General features: G+C 44.9%; 12 non-coding genes across 12 annotated transcripts; all 12 read right to left on the reverse strand.

Moving 5' to 3' along the window:
- Window positions 1-835: 835 nt before the first annotated feature.
- On the reverse strand, window positions 836-1,026 carry LOC141211525 (U2 spliceosomal RNA). Its single transcript, XR_012281497.1, has one exon. It is a non-coding gene; the product is annotated as a U2 spliceosomal RNA (small nuclear RNA).
- Window positions 1,027-2,141: 1,115 nt separating this feature from the next.
- LOC141212251 (U2 spliceosomal RNA) lies at window positions 2,142-2,332 on the reverse strand. Its single transcript, XR_012282065.1, has one exon. It is a non-coding gene; the product is annotated as a U2 spliceosomal RNA (small nuclear RNA).
- Window positions 2,333-3,447: 1,115 nt separating this feature from the next.
- Window positions 3,448-3,638, reverse strand: LOC141211580 (U2 spliceosomal RNA). Its single transcript, XR_012281551.1, has one exon. It is a non-coding gene; the product is annotated as a U2 spliceosomal RNA (small nuclear RNA).
- Window positions 3,639-4,753: 1,115 nt separating this feature from the next.
- On the reverse strand, window positions 4,754-4,944 carry LOC141211581 (U2 spliceosomal RNA). Its single transcript, XR_012281552.1, has one exon. It is a non-coding gene; the product is annotated as a U2 spliceosomal RNA (small nuclear RNA).
- A 1,115-nt stretch (window positions 4,945-6,059) lies between these two features.
- Window positions 6,060-6,250, reverse strand: LOC141212252 (U2 spliceosomal RNA). The gene has a single exon (XR_012282066.1). It is a non-coding gene; the product is annotated as a U2 spliceosomal RNA (small nuclear RNA).
- A 1,115-nt stretch (window positions 6,251-7,365) lies between these two features.
- LOC141211526 (U2 spliceosomal RNA) lies at window positions 7,366-7,556 on the reverse strand. The gene has a single exon (XR_012281498.1). It is a non-coding gene; the product is annotated as a U2 spliceosomal RNA (small nuclear RNA).
- A 1,115-nt stretch (window positions 7,557-8,671) lies between these two features.
- Window positions 8,672-8,862, reverse strand: LOC141212253 (U2 spliceosomal RNA). Its single transcript, XR_012282067.1, has one exon. It is a non-coding gene; the product is annotated as a U2 spliceosomal RNA (small nuclear RNA).
- A 1,115-nt stretch (window positions 8,863-9,977) lies between these two features.
- LOC141212254 (U2 spliceosomal RNA) lies at window positions 9,978-10,168 on the reverse strand. The gene has a single exon (XR_012282068.1). It is a non-coding gene; the product is annotated as a U2 spliceosomal RNA (small nuclear RNA).
- Window positions 10,169-11,283: 1,115 nt separating this feature from the next.
- LOC141212255 (U2 spliceosomal RNA) lies at window positions 11,284-11,474 on the reverse strand. Its single transcript, XR_012282069.1, has one exon. It is a non-coding gene; the product is annotated as a U2 spliceosomal RNA (small nuclear RNA).
- A 1,112-nt stretch (window positions 11,475-12,586) lies between these two features.
- On the reverse strand, window positions 12,587-12,777 carry LOC141212257 (U2 spliceosomal RNA). Its single transcript, XR_012282071.1, has one exon. It is a non-coding gene; the product is annotated as a U2 spliceosomal RNA (small nuclear RNA).
- Window positions 12,778-13,895: 1,118 nt separating this feature from the next.
- Window positions 13,896-14,086, reverse strand: LOC141212258 (U2 spliceosomal RNA). Its single transcript, XR_012282072.1, has one exon. It is a non-coding gene; the product is annotated as a U2 spliceosomal RNA (small nuclear RNA).
- A 1,115-nt stretch (window positions 14,087-15,201) lies between these two features.
- On the reverse strand, window positions 15,202-15,392 carry LOC141212259 (U2 spliceosomal RNA). Its single transcript, XR_012282073.1, has one exon. It is a non-coding gene; the product is annotated as a U2 spliceosomal RNA (small nuclear RNA).
- Window positions 15,393-15,650: the final 258 nt, after the last annotated feature.

Here is a 15,650-nt window from a genome sequence, read left to right on the forward strand (position 1 = left end):
AACTGTCTACCCTTAGCAGGAGGGCTCCTGATTACATACCTCTCCTGCTGCTGCTGCTGCTGGCTGTCCAGCAGCAGACTGAAGGTGGCTGCTGCTGTGCACAGGTATATAAAGGCTCAGAGCCTATTATGACACGCGCAGCCAGCGTTCCATTGCCACATTCCATCTACTGCAGGCAGGATACCTGGCTGGCTGAATGTCGCTGAGAAGCTCACAGAGACCGCCATAAGCAACAGTTTAACAGAATGCCACAGACTAATCAACCAAACTTTTTGGGTTGGGTTCTCTTTTATAGTCTGCAGGCATTAAATGAAAGAAGTCAGTGTTCCAGCAGAAGGAGACAACGTTTCAGAAAAGGCATTGTAGCAAACCAAAAAAGAAATTTTAAGCGCAGCAGAGTAACCAGCGCACATACCTGTTAGCTCAGGTGAGTTTAAAAGGCTGCTGTTGATAACAAGGGCATTTGCTAAATAGATGGTGTGTGTGCAACAATATACTGAAAGGTCAATTATATTGTGCAGCTTATCTCACCACCTGTAGTTATTTAGGTGAAAGCTCCAAAATGCTTGCCTAATATGTCTGTTTATCCAAAAGGAAGTAAAAAGGGAGAGCTAGAAAGATAGCATTGCATCACATTACATGGCAATGCAATGCACAGTTGCTGAAGTTGAACCAAAATGAGCTTGTAATCTGGCTTCTGCAACTTTGAACATGAAAAATCCAATGAGGAGAAGAAAAGCAAAGCCAAAGAGTCCATCCCAAAATCCGACAAACAAGCAAAATGAACAAAAAACATTGAATTCAATTCTTTCTGATTTTAGAAACTGCATTAAAGAAGGGGTGCACCGGTCCTGGAGATACTGCAATACCAGGTCAATGCGTGGAGTGGACAGAGCAAGCTCTTTTTCCATCTCTCTGTTCTAAAAATCCATTTAATATATGGTCCCCAGATAGGGGACGTATCAGATATTAAACTGATAAGAACAGATACTACACTTGATCTTAGCCAAAAGGCCGAGAAGCGATAACCAGAATTGGTTTCAAACTACGGAGCCACCCAAGGATCCTGAAAAGTCCATTTGTGGAGATGAGCTCCTGGACTCCCGTTAAGAAGACATGTTGTCAACCTCTAGATCCCTTACATGCCTGCACTTTTCGGCTTGCTGCTGCTGCAATCCACGCGTTTTAGATCTGCATAACTCCACCTCTTTAAACACAGCACCTTCACCCCCTGCTGTTCCCACCCGCCTCAACACCGTTGGAAGGGAGGAGAACCAATTAAGGCGGGGGGTGGGGTGGAACGAGCAGCTGTCTACCCTTAGCAGGAGGGCTCCTGATTACATACCTCTCCTGCTGCTGCTGCTGCTGGCTGTCCAGCAGCAGACTGAAGGTGGCTGCTGCTGTGCACAGGTATATAAAGGCTCAGAGCCTATTATGACACGCGCAGCCAGCGTTCCATTGCCACATTCCATCTACTGCAGGCAGGATACCTGGCTGGCTGAATGTCGCTGAGAAGCTCACAGAGACCGCCATAAGCAACAGTTTAACAGAATGCCACAGACTAATCAACCAAACTTTTTGGGTTGGGTTCTCTTTTATAGTCTGCAGGCATTAAATGAAAGAAGTCAGTGTTCCAGCAGAAGGAGACAACGTTTCAGAAAAGGCATTGTAGCAAACCAAAAAAGAAATTTTAAGCGCAGCAGAGTAACCAGCGCACATACCTGTTAGCTCAGGTGAGTTTAAAAGGCTGCTGTTGATAACAAGGGCATTTGCTAAATAGATGGTGTGTGTGCAACAATATACTGAAAGGTCAATTATATTGTGCAGCTTATCTCACCACCTGTAGTTATTTAGGTGAAAGCTCCAAAATGCTTGCCTAATATGTCTGTTTATCCAAAAGGAAGTAAAAAGGGAGAGCTAGAAAGATAGCATTGCATCACATTACATGGCAATGCAATGCACAGTTGCTGAAGTTGAACCAAAATGAGCTTGTAATCTGGCTTCTGCAACTTTGAACATGAAAAATCCAATGAGGAGAAGAAAAGCAAAGCCAAAGAGTCCATCCCAAAATCCGACAAACAAGCAAAATGAACAAAAAGCATTGAATTCAATTCTTTCTGATTTTAGAAACTGCATTAAAGAAGGGGTGCACCGGTCCTGGAGATACTGCAATACCAGGTCAATGCGTGGAGTGGACAGAGCAAGCTCTTTTTCCATCTCCCTGTTCTAAAAATCCATTTAATATATGGTCCCCAGATAGGGGACGTATCAGATATTAAACTGATAAGAACAGATACTACACTTGATCTTAGCCAAAAGGCCGAGAAGCGATAACCAGAATTGGTTTCAAACTACGGAGCCACCCAAGGATCCTGAAAAGTCCATTTGTGGAGATGAGCTCCTGGACTCCCGTTAAGAAGACATGTTGTCAACCTCTAGATCCCTTACATGCCTGCACTTTTCGGCTTGCTGCTGCTGCAATCCACGCGTTTTAGATCTGCATAACTCCACCTCTTTAAACACAGCACCTTCACCCCCTGCTGTTCCCACCCGCCTCAACACCGTTGGAAGGGAGGAGAACCAATTAAGGCGGGGGGTGGGGTGGAACGAGCAGCTGTCTACCCTTAGCAGGAGGGCTCCTGATTACATACCTCTCCTGCTGCTGCTGCTGCTGGCTGTCCAGCAGCAGACTGAAGGTGGCTGCTGCTGTGCACAGGTATATAAAGGCTCAGAGCCTATTATGACACGCGCAGCCAGCGTTCCCTTGCCACATTCCATCTACTGCAGGCAGGATACCTGGCTGGCTGAATGTCGCTGAGAAGCTCACAGAGACCGCCATAAGCAACAGTTTAACAGAATGCCACAGACTAATCAACCAAACTTTTTGGGTTGGGTTCTCTTTTATAGTCTGCAGGCATTAAATGAAAGAAGTCAGTGTTCCAGCAGAAGGAGACAACGTTTCAGAAAAGGCATTGTAGCAAACCAAAAAAGAAATTTTAAGCGCAGCAGAGTAACCAGCGCACATACCTGTTAGCTCAGGTGAGTTTAAAAGGCTGCTGTTGATAACAAGGGCATTTGCTAAATAGATGGTGTGTGTGCAACAATATACTGAAAGGTCAATTATATTGTGCAGCTTATCTCACCACCTGTAGTTATTTAGGTGAAAGCTCCAAAATGCTTGCCTAATATGTCTGTTTATCCAAAAGGAAGTAAAAAGGGAGAGCTAGAAAGATAGCATTGCATCACATTACATGGCAATGCAATGCACAGTTGCTGAAGTTGAACCAAAATGAGCTTGTAATCTGGCTTCTGCAACTTTGAACATGAAAAATCCAATGAGGAGAAGAAAAGCAAAGCCAAAGAGTCCATCCCAAAATCCGACAAACAAGCAAAATGAACAAAAAACATTGAATTCAATTCTTTCTGATTTTAGAAACTGCATTAAAGAAGGGGTGCACCGGTCCTGGAGATACTGCAATACCAGGTCAATGCGTGGAGTGGACAGAGCAAGCTCTTTTTCCATCTCTCTGTTCTAAAAATCCATTTAATATATGGTCCCCAGATAGGGGACGTATGAGATATTAAACTGATAAGAACAGATACTACACTTGATCTTAGCCAAAAGGCCGAGAAGCGATAACCAGAATTGGTTTCAAACTACGGAGCCACCCAAGGATCCTGAAAAGTCCATTTGTGGAGATGAGCTCCTGGACTCCCGTTAAGAAGACATGTTGTCAACCTCTAGATCCCTTACATGCCTGCACTTTTCGGCTTGCTGCTGCTGCAATCCACGCGTTTTAGATCTGCATAACTCCACCTCTTTAAACACAGCACCTTCACCCCCTGCTGTTCCCACCCGCCTCAACACCGTTGGAAGGGAGGAGAACCAATTAAGGCGGGGGGTGGGGTGGAACGAGCAGCTGTCTACCCTTAGCAGGAGGGCTCCTGATTACATACCTCTCCTGCTGCTGCTGCTGCTGGCTGTCCAGCAGCAGACTGAAGGTGGCTGCTGCTGTGCACAGGTATATAAAGGCTCAGAGCCTATTATGACACGCGCAGCCAGCGTTCCCTTGCCACATTCCATCTACTGCAGGCAGGATACCTGGCTGGCTGAATGTCGCTGAGAAGCTCACAGAGACCGCCATAAGCAACAGTTTAACAGAATGCCACAGACTAATCAACCAAACTTTTTGGGTTGGGTTCTCTTTTATAGTCTGCAGGCATTAAATGAAAGAAGTCAGTGTTCCAGCAGAAGGAGACAACGTTTCAGAAAAGGCATTGTAGCAAACCAAAAAAGAAATTTTAAGCGCAGCAGAGTAACCAGCGCACATACCTGTTAGCTCAGGTGAGTTTAAAAGGCTGCTGTTGATAACAAGGGCATTTGCTAAATAGATGGTGTGTGTGCAACAATATACTGAAAGGTCAATTATATTGTGCAGCTTATCTCACCACCTGTAGTTATTTAGGTGAAAGCTCCAAAATGCTTGCCTAATATGTCTGTTTATCCAAAAGGAAGTAAAAAGGGAGAGCTAGAAAGATAGCATTGCATCACATTACATGGCAATGCAATGCACAGTTGCTGAAGTTGAACCAAAATGAGCTTGTAATCTGGCTTCTGCAACTTTGAACATGAAAAATCCAATGAGGAGAAGAAAAGCAAAGCCAAAGAGTCCATCCCAAAATCCGACAAACAAGCAAAATGAACAAAAAACATTGAATTCAATTCTTTCTGATTTTTGAAACTGCATTAAAGAAGGGGTGCACCGGTCCTGGAGATACTGCAATACCAGGTCAATGCGTGGAGTGGACAGAGCAAGCTCTTTTTCCATCTCTCTGTTCTAAAAATCCATTTAATATATGGTCCCCAGATAGGGGACGTATGAGATATTAAACTGATAAGAACAGATACTACACTTGATCTTAGCCAAAAGGCCGAGAAGCGATAACCAGAATTGGTTTCAAACTACGGAGCCACCCAAGGATCCTGAAAAGTCCATTTGTGGAGATGAGCTCCTGGACTCCCGTTAAGAAGACATGTTGTCAACCTCTAGATCCCTTACATGCCTGCACTTTTCGGCTTGCTGCTGCTGCAATCCACGCGTTTTAGATCTGCATAACTCCACCTCTTTAAACACAGCACCTTCACCCCCTGCTGTTCCCACCCGCCTCAACACCGTTGGAAGGGAGGAGAACCAATTAAGGCGGGGGGTGGGGTGGAACGAGCAGCTGTCTACCCTTAGCAGGAGGGCTCCTGATTACATACCTCTCCTGCTGCTGCTGCTGCTGGCTGTCCAGCAGCAGACTGAAGGTGGCTGCTGCTGTGCACAGGTATATAAAGGCTCAGAGCCTATTATGACACGCGCAGCCAGCGTTCCATTGCCACATTCCATCTACTGCAGGCAGGATACCTGGCTGGCTGAATGTCGCTGAGAAGCTCACAGAGACCGCCATAAGCAACAGTTTAACAGAATGCCACAGACTAATCAACCAAACTTTTTGGGTTGGGTTCTCTTTTATAGTCTGCAGGCATTAAATGAAAGAAGTCAGTGTTCCAGCAGAAGGAGACAACGTTTCAGAAAAGGCATTGTAGCAAACCAAAAAAGAAATTTTAAGCGCAGCAGAGTAACCAGCGCACATACCTGTTAGCTCAGGTGAGTTTAAAAGGCTGCTGTTGATAACAAGGGCATTTGCTAAATAGATGGTGTGTGTGCAACAATATACTGAAAGGTCAATTATATTGTGCAGCTTATCTCACCACCTGTAGTTATTTAGGTGAAAGCTCCAAAATGCTTGCCTAATATGTCTGTTTATCCAAAAGGAAGTAAAAAGGGAGAGCTAGAAAGATAGCATTGCATCACATTACATGGCAATGCAATGCACAGTTGCTGAAGTTGAACCAAAATGAGCTTGTAATCTGGCTTCTGCAACTTTGAACATGAAAAATCCAATGAGGAGAAGAAAAGCAAAGCCAAAGAGTCCATCCCAAAATCCGACAAACAAGCAAAATGAACAAAAAACATTGAATTCAATTCTTTCTGATTTTAGAAACTGCATTAAAGAAGGGGTGCACCGGTCCTGGAGATACTGCAATACCAGGTCAATGCGTGGAGTGGACAGAGCAAGCTCTTTTTCCATCTCCCTGTTCTAAAAATCCATTTAATATATGGTCCCCAGATAGGGGACGTATCAGATATTAAACTGATAAGAACAGATACTACACTTGATCTTAGCCAAAAGGCCGAGAAGCGATAACCAGAATTGGTTTCAAACTACGGAGCCACCCAAGGATCCTGAAAAGTCCATTTGTGGAGATGAGCTCCTGGACTCCCGTTAAGAAGACATGTTGTCAACCTCTAGATCCCTTACATGCCTGCACTTTTCGGCTTGCTGCTGCTGCAATCCACGCGTTTTAGATCTGCATAACTCCACCTCTTTAAACACAGCACCTTCACCCCCTGCTGTTCCCACCCGCCTCAACACCGTTGGAAGGGAGGAGAACCAATTAAGGCGGGGGGTGGGGTGGAACGAGCAGCTGTCTACCCTTAGCAGGAGGGCTCCTGATTACATACCTCTCCTGCTGCTGCTGCTGCTGGCTGTCCAGCAGCAGACTGAAGGTGGCTGCTGCTGTGCACAGGTATATAAAGGCTCAGAGCCTATTATGACACGCGCAGCCAGCGTTCCATTGCCACATTCCATCTACTGCAGGCAGGATACCTGGCTGGCTGAATGTCGCTGAGAAGCTCACAGAGACCGCCATAAGCAACAGTTTAACAGAATGCCACAGACTAATCAACCAAACTTTTTGGGTTGGGTTCTCTTTTATAGTCTGCAGGCATTAAATGAAAGAAGTCAGTGTTCCAGCAGAAGGAGACAACGTTTCAGAAAAGGCATTGTAGCAAACCAAAAAAGAAATTTTAAGCGCAGCAGAGTAACCAGCGCACATACCTGTTAGCTCAGGTGAGTTTAAAAGGCTGCTGTTGATAACAAGGGCATTTGCTAAATAGATGGTGTGTGTGCAACAATATACTGAAAGGTCAATTATATTGTGCAGCTTATCTCACCACCTGTAGTTATTTAGGTGAAAGCTCCAAAATGCTTGCCTAATATGTCTGTTTATCCAAAAGGAAGTAAAAAGGGAGAGCTAGAAAGATAGCATTGCATCACATTACATGGCAATGCAATGCACAGTTGCTGAAGTTGAACCAAAATGAGCTTGTAATCTGGCTTCTGCAACTTTGAACATGAAAAATCCAATGAGGAGAAGAAAAGCAAAGCCAAAGAGTCCATCCCAAAATCCGACAAACAAGCAAAATGAACAAAAAACATTGAATTCAATTCTTTCTGATTTTAGAAACTGCATTAAAGAAGGGGTGCACCGGTCCTGGAGATACTGCAATACCAGGTCAATGCGTGGAGTGGACAGAGCAAGCTCTTTTTCCATCTCTCTGTTCTAAAAATCCATTTAATATATGGTCCCCAGATAGGGGACGTATCAGATATTAAACTGATAAGAACAGATACTACACTTGATCTTAGCCAAAAGGCCGAGAAGCGATAACCAGAATTGGTTTCAAACTACGGAGCCACCCAAGGATCCTGAAAAGTCCATTTGTGGAGATGAGCTCCTGGACTCCCGTTAAGAAGACATGTTGTCAACCTCTAGATCCCTTACATGCCTGCACTTTTCGGCTTGCTGCTGCTGCAATCCACGCGTTTTAGATCTGCATAACTCCACCTCTTTAAACACAGCACCTTCACCCCCTGCTGTTCCCACCCGCCTCAACACCGTTGGAAGGGAGGAGAACCAATTAAGGCGGGGGGTGGGGTGGAACGAGCAGCTGTCTACCCTTAGCAGGAGGGCTCCTGATTACATACCTCTCCTGCTGCTGCTGCTGCTGGCTGTCCAGCAGCAGACTGAAGGTGGCTGCTGCTGTGCACAGGTATATAAAGGCTCAGAGCCTATTATGACACGCGCAGCCAGCGTTCCATTGCCACATTCCATCTACTGCAGGCAGGATACCTGGCTGGCTGAATGTCGCTGAGAAGCTCACAGAGACCGCCATAAGCAACAGTTTAACAGAATGCCACAGACTAATCAACCAAACTTTTTGGGTTGGGTTCTCTTTTATAGTCTGCAGGCATTAAATGAAAGAAGTCAGTGTTCCAGCAGAAGGAGACAACGTTTCAGAAAAGGCATTGTAGCAAACCAAAAAAGAAATTTTAAGCGCAGCAGAGTAACCAGCGCACATACCTGTTAGCTCAGGTGAGTTTAAAAGGCTGCTGTTGATAACAAGGGCATTTGCTAAATAGATGGTGTGTGTGCAACAATATACTGAAAGGTCAATTATATTGTGCAGCTTATCTCACCACCTGTAGTTATTTAGGTGAAAGCTCCAAAATGCTTGCCTAATATGTCTGTTTATCCAAAAGGAAGTAAAAAGGGAGAGCTAGAAAGATAGCATTGCATCACATTACATGGCAATGCAATGCACAGTTGCTGAAGTTGAACCAAAATGAGCTTGTAATCTGGCTTCTGCAACTTTGAACATGAAAAATCCAATGAGGAGAAGAAAAGCAAAGCCAAAGAGTCCATCCCAAAATCCGACAAACAAGCAAAATGAACAAAAAACATTGAATTCAATTCTTTCTGATTTTAGAAACTGCATTAAAGAAGGGGTGCACCGGTCCTGGAGATACTGCAATACCAGGTCAATGCGTGGAGTGGACAGAGCAAGCTCTTTTTCCATCTCCCTGTTCTAAAAATCCATTTAATATATGGTCCCCAGATAGGGGACGTATCAGATATTAAACTGATAAGAACAGATACTACACTTGATCTTAGCCAAAAGGCCGAGAAGCGATAACCAGAATTGGTTTCAAACTACGGAGCCACCCAAGGATCCTGAAAAGTCCATTTGTGGAGATGAGCTCCTGGACTCCCGTTAAGAAGACATGTTGTCAACCTCTAGATCCCTTACATGCCTGCACTTTTCGGCTTGCTGCTGCTGCAATCCACGCGTTTTAGATCTGCATAACTCCACCTCTTTAAACACAGCACCTTCACCCCCTGCTGTTCCCACCCGCCTCAACACCGTTGGAAGGGAGGAGAACCAATTAAGGCGGGGGGTGGGGTGGAACGAGCAGCTGTCTACCCTTAGCAGGAGGGCTCCTGATTACATACCTCTCCTGCTGCTGCTGCTGCTGGCTGTCCAGCAGCAGACTGAAGGTGGCTGCTGCTGTGCACAGGTATATAAAGGCTCAGAGCCTATTATGACACGCGCAGCCAGCGTTCCATTGCCACATTCCATCTACTGCAGGCAGGATACCTGGCTGGCTGAATGTCGCTGAGAAGCTCACAGAGACCGCCATAAGCAACAGTTTAACAGAATGCCACAGACTAATCAACCAAACTTTTTGGGTTGGGTTCTCTTTTATAGTCTGCAGGCATTAAATGAAAGAAGTCAGTGTTCCAGCAGAAGGAGACAACGTTTCAGAAAAGGCATTGTAGCAAACCAAAAAAGAAATTTTAAGCGCAGCAGAGTAACCAGCGCACATACCTGTTAGCTCAGGTGAGTTTAAAAGGCTGCTGTTGATAACAAGGGCATTTGCTAAATAGATGGTGTGTGTGCAACAATATACTGAAAGGTCAATTATATTGTGCAGCTTATCTCACCACCTGTAGTTATTTAGGTGAAAGCTCCAAAATGCTTGCCTAATATGTCTGTTTATCCAAAAGGAAGTAAAAAGGGAGAGCTAGAAAGATAGCATTGCATCACATTACATGGCAATGCAATGCACAGTTGCTGAAGTTGAACCAAAATGAGCTTGTAATCTGGCTTCTGCAACTTTGAACATGAAAAATCCAATGAGGAGAAGAAAAGCAAAGCCAAAGAGTCCATCCCAAAATCCGACAAACAAGCAAAATGAACAAAAAACATTGAATTCAATTCTTTCTGATTTTAGAAACTGCATTAAAGAAGGGGTGCACCGGTCCTGGAGATACTGCAATACCAGGTCAATGCGTGGAGTGGACAGAGCAAGCTCTTTTTCCATCTCCCTGTTCTAAAAATCCATTTAATATATGGTCCCCAGATAGGGGACGTATCAGATATTAAACTGATAAGAACAGATACTACACTTGATCTTAGCCAAAAGGCCGAGAAGCGATAACCAGAATTGGTTTCAAACTACGGAGCCACCCAAGGATCCTGAAAAGTCCATTTGTGGAGATGAGCTCCTGGACTCCCGTTAAGAAGACATGTTGTCAACCTCTAGATCCCTTACATGCCTGCACTTTTCGGCTTGCTGCTGCTGCAATCCACGCGTTTTAGATCTGCATAACTCCACCTCTTTAAACACAGCACCTTCACCCCCTGCTGTTCCCACCCGCCTCAACACCGTTGGAAGGGAGGAAAACCAATTAAGGCGGGGGGTGGGGTGGAACGAGCAGCTGTCTACCCTTAGCAGGAGGGCTCCTGATTACATACCTCTCCTGCTGCTGCTGCTGCTGGCTGTCCAGCAGCAGACTGAAGGTGGCTGCTGCTGTGCACAGGTATATAAAGGCTCAGAGCCTATTATGACACGCGCAGCCAGCGTTCCATTGCCACATTCCATCTACTGCAGGCAGGATACCTGGCTGGCTGAATGTCGCTGAGAAGCTCACAGAGACCGCCATAAGCAACAGTTTAACAGAATGCCACAGACTAATCAACCAAACTTTTTGGGTTGGGTTCTCTTTTATAGTCTGCAGGCATTAAATGAAAGAAGTCAGTGTTCCAGCAGAAGGAGACAACGTTTCAGAAAAGGCATTGTAGCAAACCAAAAAAGAAATTTTAAGCGCAGCAGAGTAACCAGCGCACATACCTGTTAGCTCAGGTGAGTTTAAAAGGCTGCTGTTGATAACAAGGGCATTTGCTAAATAGATGGTGTGTGTGCAACAATATACTGAAAGGTCAATTATATTGTGCAGCTTATCTCACCACCTGTAGTTATTTAGGTGACAGCTCCAAAATGCTTGCCTAATATGTCTGTTTATCCAAAAGGAAGTAAAAAGGGAGAGCTAGAAAGATAGCATTGCATCACATTACATGGCAATGCAATGCACAGTTGCTGAAGTTGAACCAAAATGAGCTTGTAATCTGGCTTCTGCAACTTTGAACATGAAAAATCCAATGAGGAGAAGAAAAGCAAAGCCAAAGAGTCCATCCCAAAATCCGACAAACAAGCAAAATGAACAAAAAACATTGAATTCAATTCTTTCTGATTTTAGAAACTGCATTAAAGAAGGGGTGCACCGGTCCTGGAGATACTGCAATACCAGGTCAATGCGTGGAGTGGACAGAGCAAGCTCTTTTTCCATCTCCCTGTTCTAAAAATCCATTTAATATATGGTCCCCAGATAGGGGACGTATCAGATATTAAACTGATAAGAACAGATACTACACTTGATCTTAGCCAAAAGGCCGAGAAGCGATAACCAGAATTGGTTTCAAACTACGGAGCCACCCAAGGATCCTGAAAAGTCCATTTGTGGAGATGAGCTCCTGGACTCCCGTTAAGAAGACATGTTGTCAACCTCTAGATCCCTTACATGCCTGCACTTTTCGGCTTGCTGCTGCTGCAATCCACGCGTTTTAGATCTGCATAACTCCACCTCTTTAAACACAGCACCTTCACCCCCTGCTGTTCCCACCCGCCTCAACACCGTTGGAAGGGAGGAGAACCAATTAAGGCGGGGGGTGGGGTGGAACGAGCAGCTGTCTACCCTTAGCAGGAGGGCTCCTGATTACATACCTCTCCTGCTGCTGCTGCTGGCTGTCCAGCAGCAGACTGAAGGTGGCTGCTGCTGTGCACAGGTATATAAAGGCTCAGAGCCTATTATGACACGCGCAGCCAGCGTTCCATTGCCACATTCCATCTACTGCAGGCAGGATACCTGGCTGGCTGAATGTCGCTGAGAAGCTCACAGAGACCGCCATAAGCAACAGTTTAACAGAATGCCACAGACTAATCAACCAAACTTTTTGGGTTGGGTTCTCTTTTATAGTCTGCAGGCATTAAATGAAAGAAGTCAGTGTTCCAGCAGAAGGAGACAACGTTTCAGAAAAGGCATTGTAGCAAACCAAAAAAGAAATTTTAAGCGCAGCAGAGTAACCAGCGCACATACCTGTTAGCTCAGGTGAGTTTAAAAGGCTGCTGTTGATAACAAGGGCATTTGCTAAATAGATGGTGTGTGTGCAACAATATACTGAAAGGTCAATTATATTGTGCAGCTTATCTCACCACCTGTAGTTATTTAGGTGAAAGCTCCAAAATGCTTGCCTAATATGTCTGTTTATCCAAAAGGAAGTAAAAAGGGAGAGCTAGAAAGATAGCATTGCATCACATTACATGGCAATGCAATGCACAGTTGCTGAAGTTGAACCAAAATGAGCTTGTAATCTGGCTTCTGCAACTTTGAACATGAAAAATCCAATGAGGAGAAGAAAAGCAAAGCCAAAGAGTCCATCCCAAAATCCGACAAACAAGCAAAATGAACAAAAAACATTGAATTCAATTCTTTCTGATTTTAGAAACTGCATTAAAGAAGGGGTGCACCGGTCCTGGAGATACTGCAATACCAGGTCAATGCGTGGAGTGGACAGAGCAAGCTCTTTTTCCATCTCCCTGTTCTAAAAATCCATTTAATATATGGTCCCCAGATAGGGGACGTATCAGATATTAAACTGATAAGAACAGATACTACACTTGATCTTAGCCAAAAGGCCGAGAAGCGATAACCAGAATTGGTTTCAAACTACGGAGCCACCCAAGGATCCTGAAAAGTCCATTTGTGGAGATGAGCTCCTGGACTCCCGTTAAGAAGACATGTTGTCAACCTCTAGATCCCTTACATGCCTGCACTTTTCGGCTTGCTGCTGCTGCAATCCACGCGTTTTAGATCTGCATAACTCCACCTCTTTAAACACAGCACCTTCACCCCCTGCTGTTCCCACCCGCCTCAACACCGTTGGAAGGGAGGAGAACCAATTAAGGCGGGGGGTGGGGTGGAACGAGCAGCTGTCTACCCTTAGCAGGAGGGCTCCTGATTACATACCTCTCCTGCTGCTGCTGCTGCTGCTGGCTGTCCAGCAGCAGACTGAAGGTGGCTGCTGCTGTGCACAGGTATATAAAGGCTCAGAGCCTATTATGACACGCGCAGCCAGCGTTCCATTGCCACATTCCATCTACTGCAGGCAGGATACCTGGCTGGCTGAATGTCGCTGAGAAGCTCACAGAGACCGCCATAAGCAACAGTTTAACAGAATGCCACAGACTAATCAACCAAACTTTTTGGGTTGGGTTCTCTTTTATAGTCTGCAGGCATTAAATGAAAGAAGTCAGTGTTCCAGCAGAAGGAGACAACGTTTCAGAAAAGGCATTGTAGCAAACCAAAAAAGAAATTTTAAGCGCAGCAGAGTAACCAGCGCACATACCTGTTAGCTCAGGTGAGTTTAAAAGGCTGCTGTTGATAACAAGGGCATTTGCTAAATAGATGGTGTGTGTGCAACAATATACTGAAAGGTCAATTATATTGTGCAGCTTATCTCACCACCTGTAGTTATTTAGGTGAAAGCTCCAAAATGCTTGCCTAATATGTCTGTTTATCCAAAAGGAAGTAAAAAGGGAGAGCTAGAAAGATAGCATTGCATCACATTACATGGCAATGCAATGCACAGTTGCTGAAGTTGAACCAAAATGAGCTTGTAATCTGGCTTCTGCAACTTTGAACATGAAAAATCCAATGAGGAGAAGAAAAGCAAAGCCAAAGAGTCCATCCCAAAATCCGACAAACAAGCAAAATGAACAAAAAACATTGAATTCAATTCTTTCTGATTTTAGAAACTGCATTAAAGAAGGGGTGCACCGGTCCTGGAGATACTGCAATACCAGGTCAATGCGTGGAGTGGACAGAGCAAGCTCTTTTTCCATCTCCCTGTTCTAAAAATCCATTTAATATATGGTCCCCAGATAGGGGACGTATCAGATATTAAACTGATAAGAACAGATACTACACTTGATCTTAGCCAAAAGGCCGAGAAGCGATAACCAGAATTGGTTTCAAACTACGGAGCCACCCAAGGATCCTGAAAAGTCCATTTGTGGAGATGAGCTCCTGGACTCCCGTTAAGAAGACATGTTGTCAACCTCTAGATCCCTTACATGCCTGCACTTTTCGGCTTGCTGCTGCTGCAATCCACGCGTTTTAGATCTGCATAACTCCACCTCTTTAAACACAGCACCTTCACCCCCTGCTGTTCCCACCCGCCTCAACACCGTTGGAAGGGAGGAGAACCAATTAAGGCGGGGGGTGGGGTGGAACGAGCAGCTGTCTACCCTTAGCAGGAGGGCTCCTGATTACATACCTCTCCTGCTGCTGCTGCTGCTGGCTGTCCAGCAGCAGACTGAAGGTGGCTGCTGCTGTGCACAGGTATATAAAGGCTCAGAGCCTATTATGACACGCGCAGCCAGCGTTCCATTGCCACATTCCATCTACTGCAGGCAGGATACCTGGCTGGCTGAATGTCGCTGAGAAGCTCACAGAGACCGCCATAAGCAACAGTTTAACAGAATGCCACAGACTAATCAACCAAACTTTTTGGGTTGGGTTCTCTTTTATAGTCTGCAGGCATTAAATGAAAGAAGTCAGTGTTCCAGCAGAAGGAGACAACGTTTCAGAAAAGGCATTGTAGCAAACCAAAAAAGAAATTTTAAGCGCAGCAGAGTAACCAGCGCACATACCTGTTAGCTCAGGTGAGTTTAAAAGGCTGCTGTTGATAACAAGGGCATTTGCTAAATAGATGGTGTGTGTGCAACAATATACTGAAAGGTCAATTATATTGTGCAGCTTATCTCACCACCTGTAGTTATTTAGGTGACAGCTCCAAAATGCTTGCCTAATATGTCTGTTTATCCAAAAGGAAGTAAAAAGGGAGAGCTAGAAAGATAGCATTGCATCACATTACATGGCAATGCAATGCACAGTTGCTGAAGTTGAACCAAAATGAGCTTGTAATCTGGCTTCTGCAACTTTGAACATGAAAAATCCAATGAGGAGAAGAAAAGCAAAGCCAAAGAGTCCATCCCAAAATCCGACAAACAAGCAAAATGAACAAAAAACATTGAATTCAATTCTTTCTGATTTTAGAAACTGCATTAAAGAAGGGGTGCACCGGTCCTGGAGATACTGCAATACCAGGTCAATGCGTGGAGTGGACAGAGCAAGCTCTTTTTCCATCTCCCTGTTCTAAAAATCCATTTAATATATGGTCCCCAGATAGGGGACGTATCAGATATTAAACTGATAAGAACAGATACTACACTTGATCTTAGCCAAAAGGCCGAGAAGCGATAACCAGAATTGGTTTCAAACTACGGAGCCACCCAAGGATCCTGAAAAGTCCATTTGTGGAGATGAGCTCCTGGACTCCCGTTAAGAAGACATGTTGTCAACCTCTAGATCCCTTACATGCCTGCACTTTTCGGCTTGCTGCTGCTGCAATCCACGCGTTTTAGATCTGCATAACTCCACCTCTTTAAACACAGCACCTTCACCCCCTGCTGTTCCCACCCGCCTCAACACCGTTGGAAGGGAGGAGAACCAATTAAGG

The sequence above is a fragment of the Phyllobates terribilis genome, unplaced genomic scaffold, assembly GCF_046119375.1.
Source record: "Phyllobates terribilis strain yellow unplaced genomic scaffold, ASM4611937v1 Scaffold_170__1_contigs__length_4071412, whole genome shotgun sequence".
Lineage (NCBI taxonomy): Eukaryota > Metazoa > Chordata > Amphibia > Anura > Dendrobatidae > Phyllobates > Phyllobates terribilis.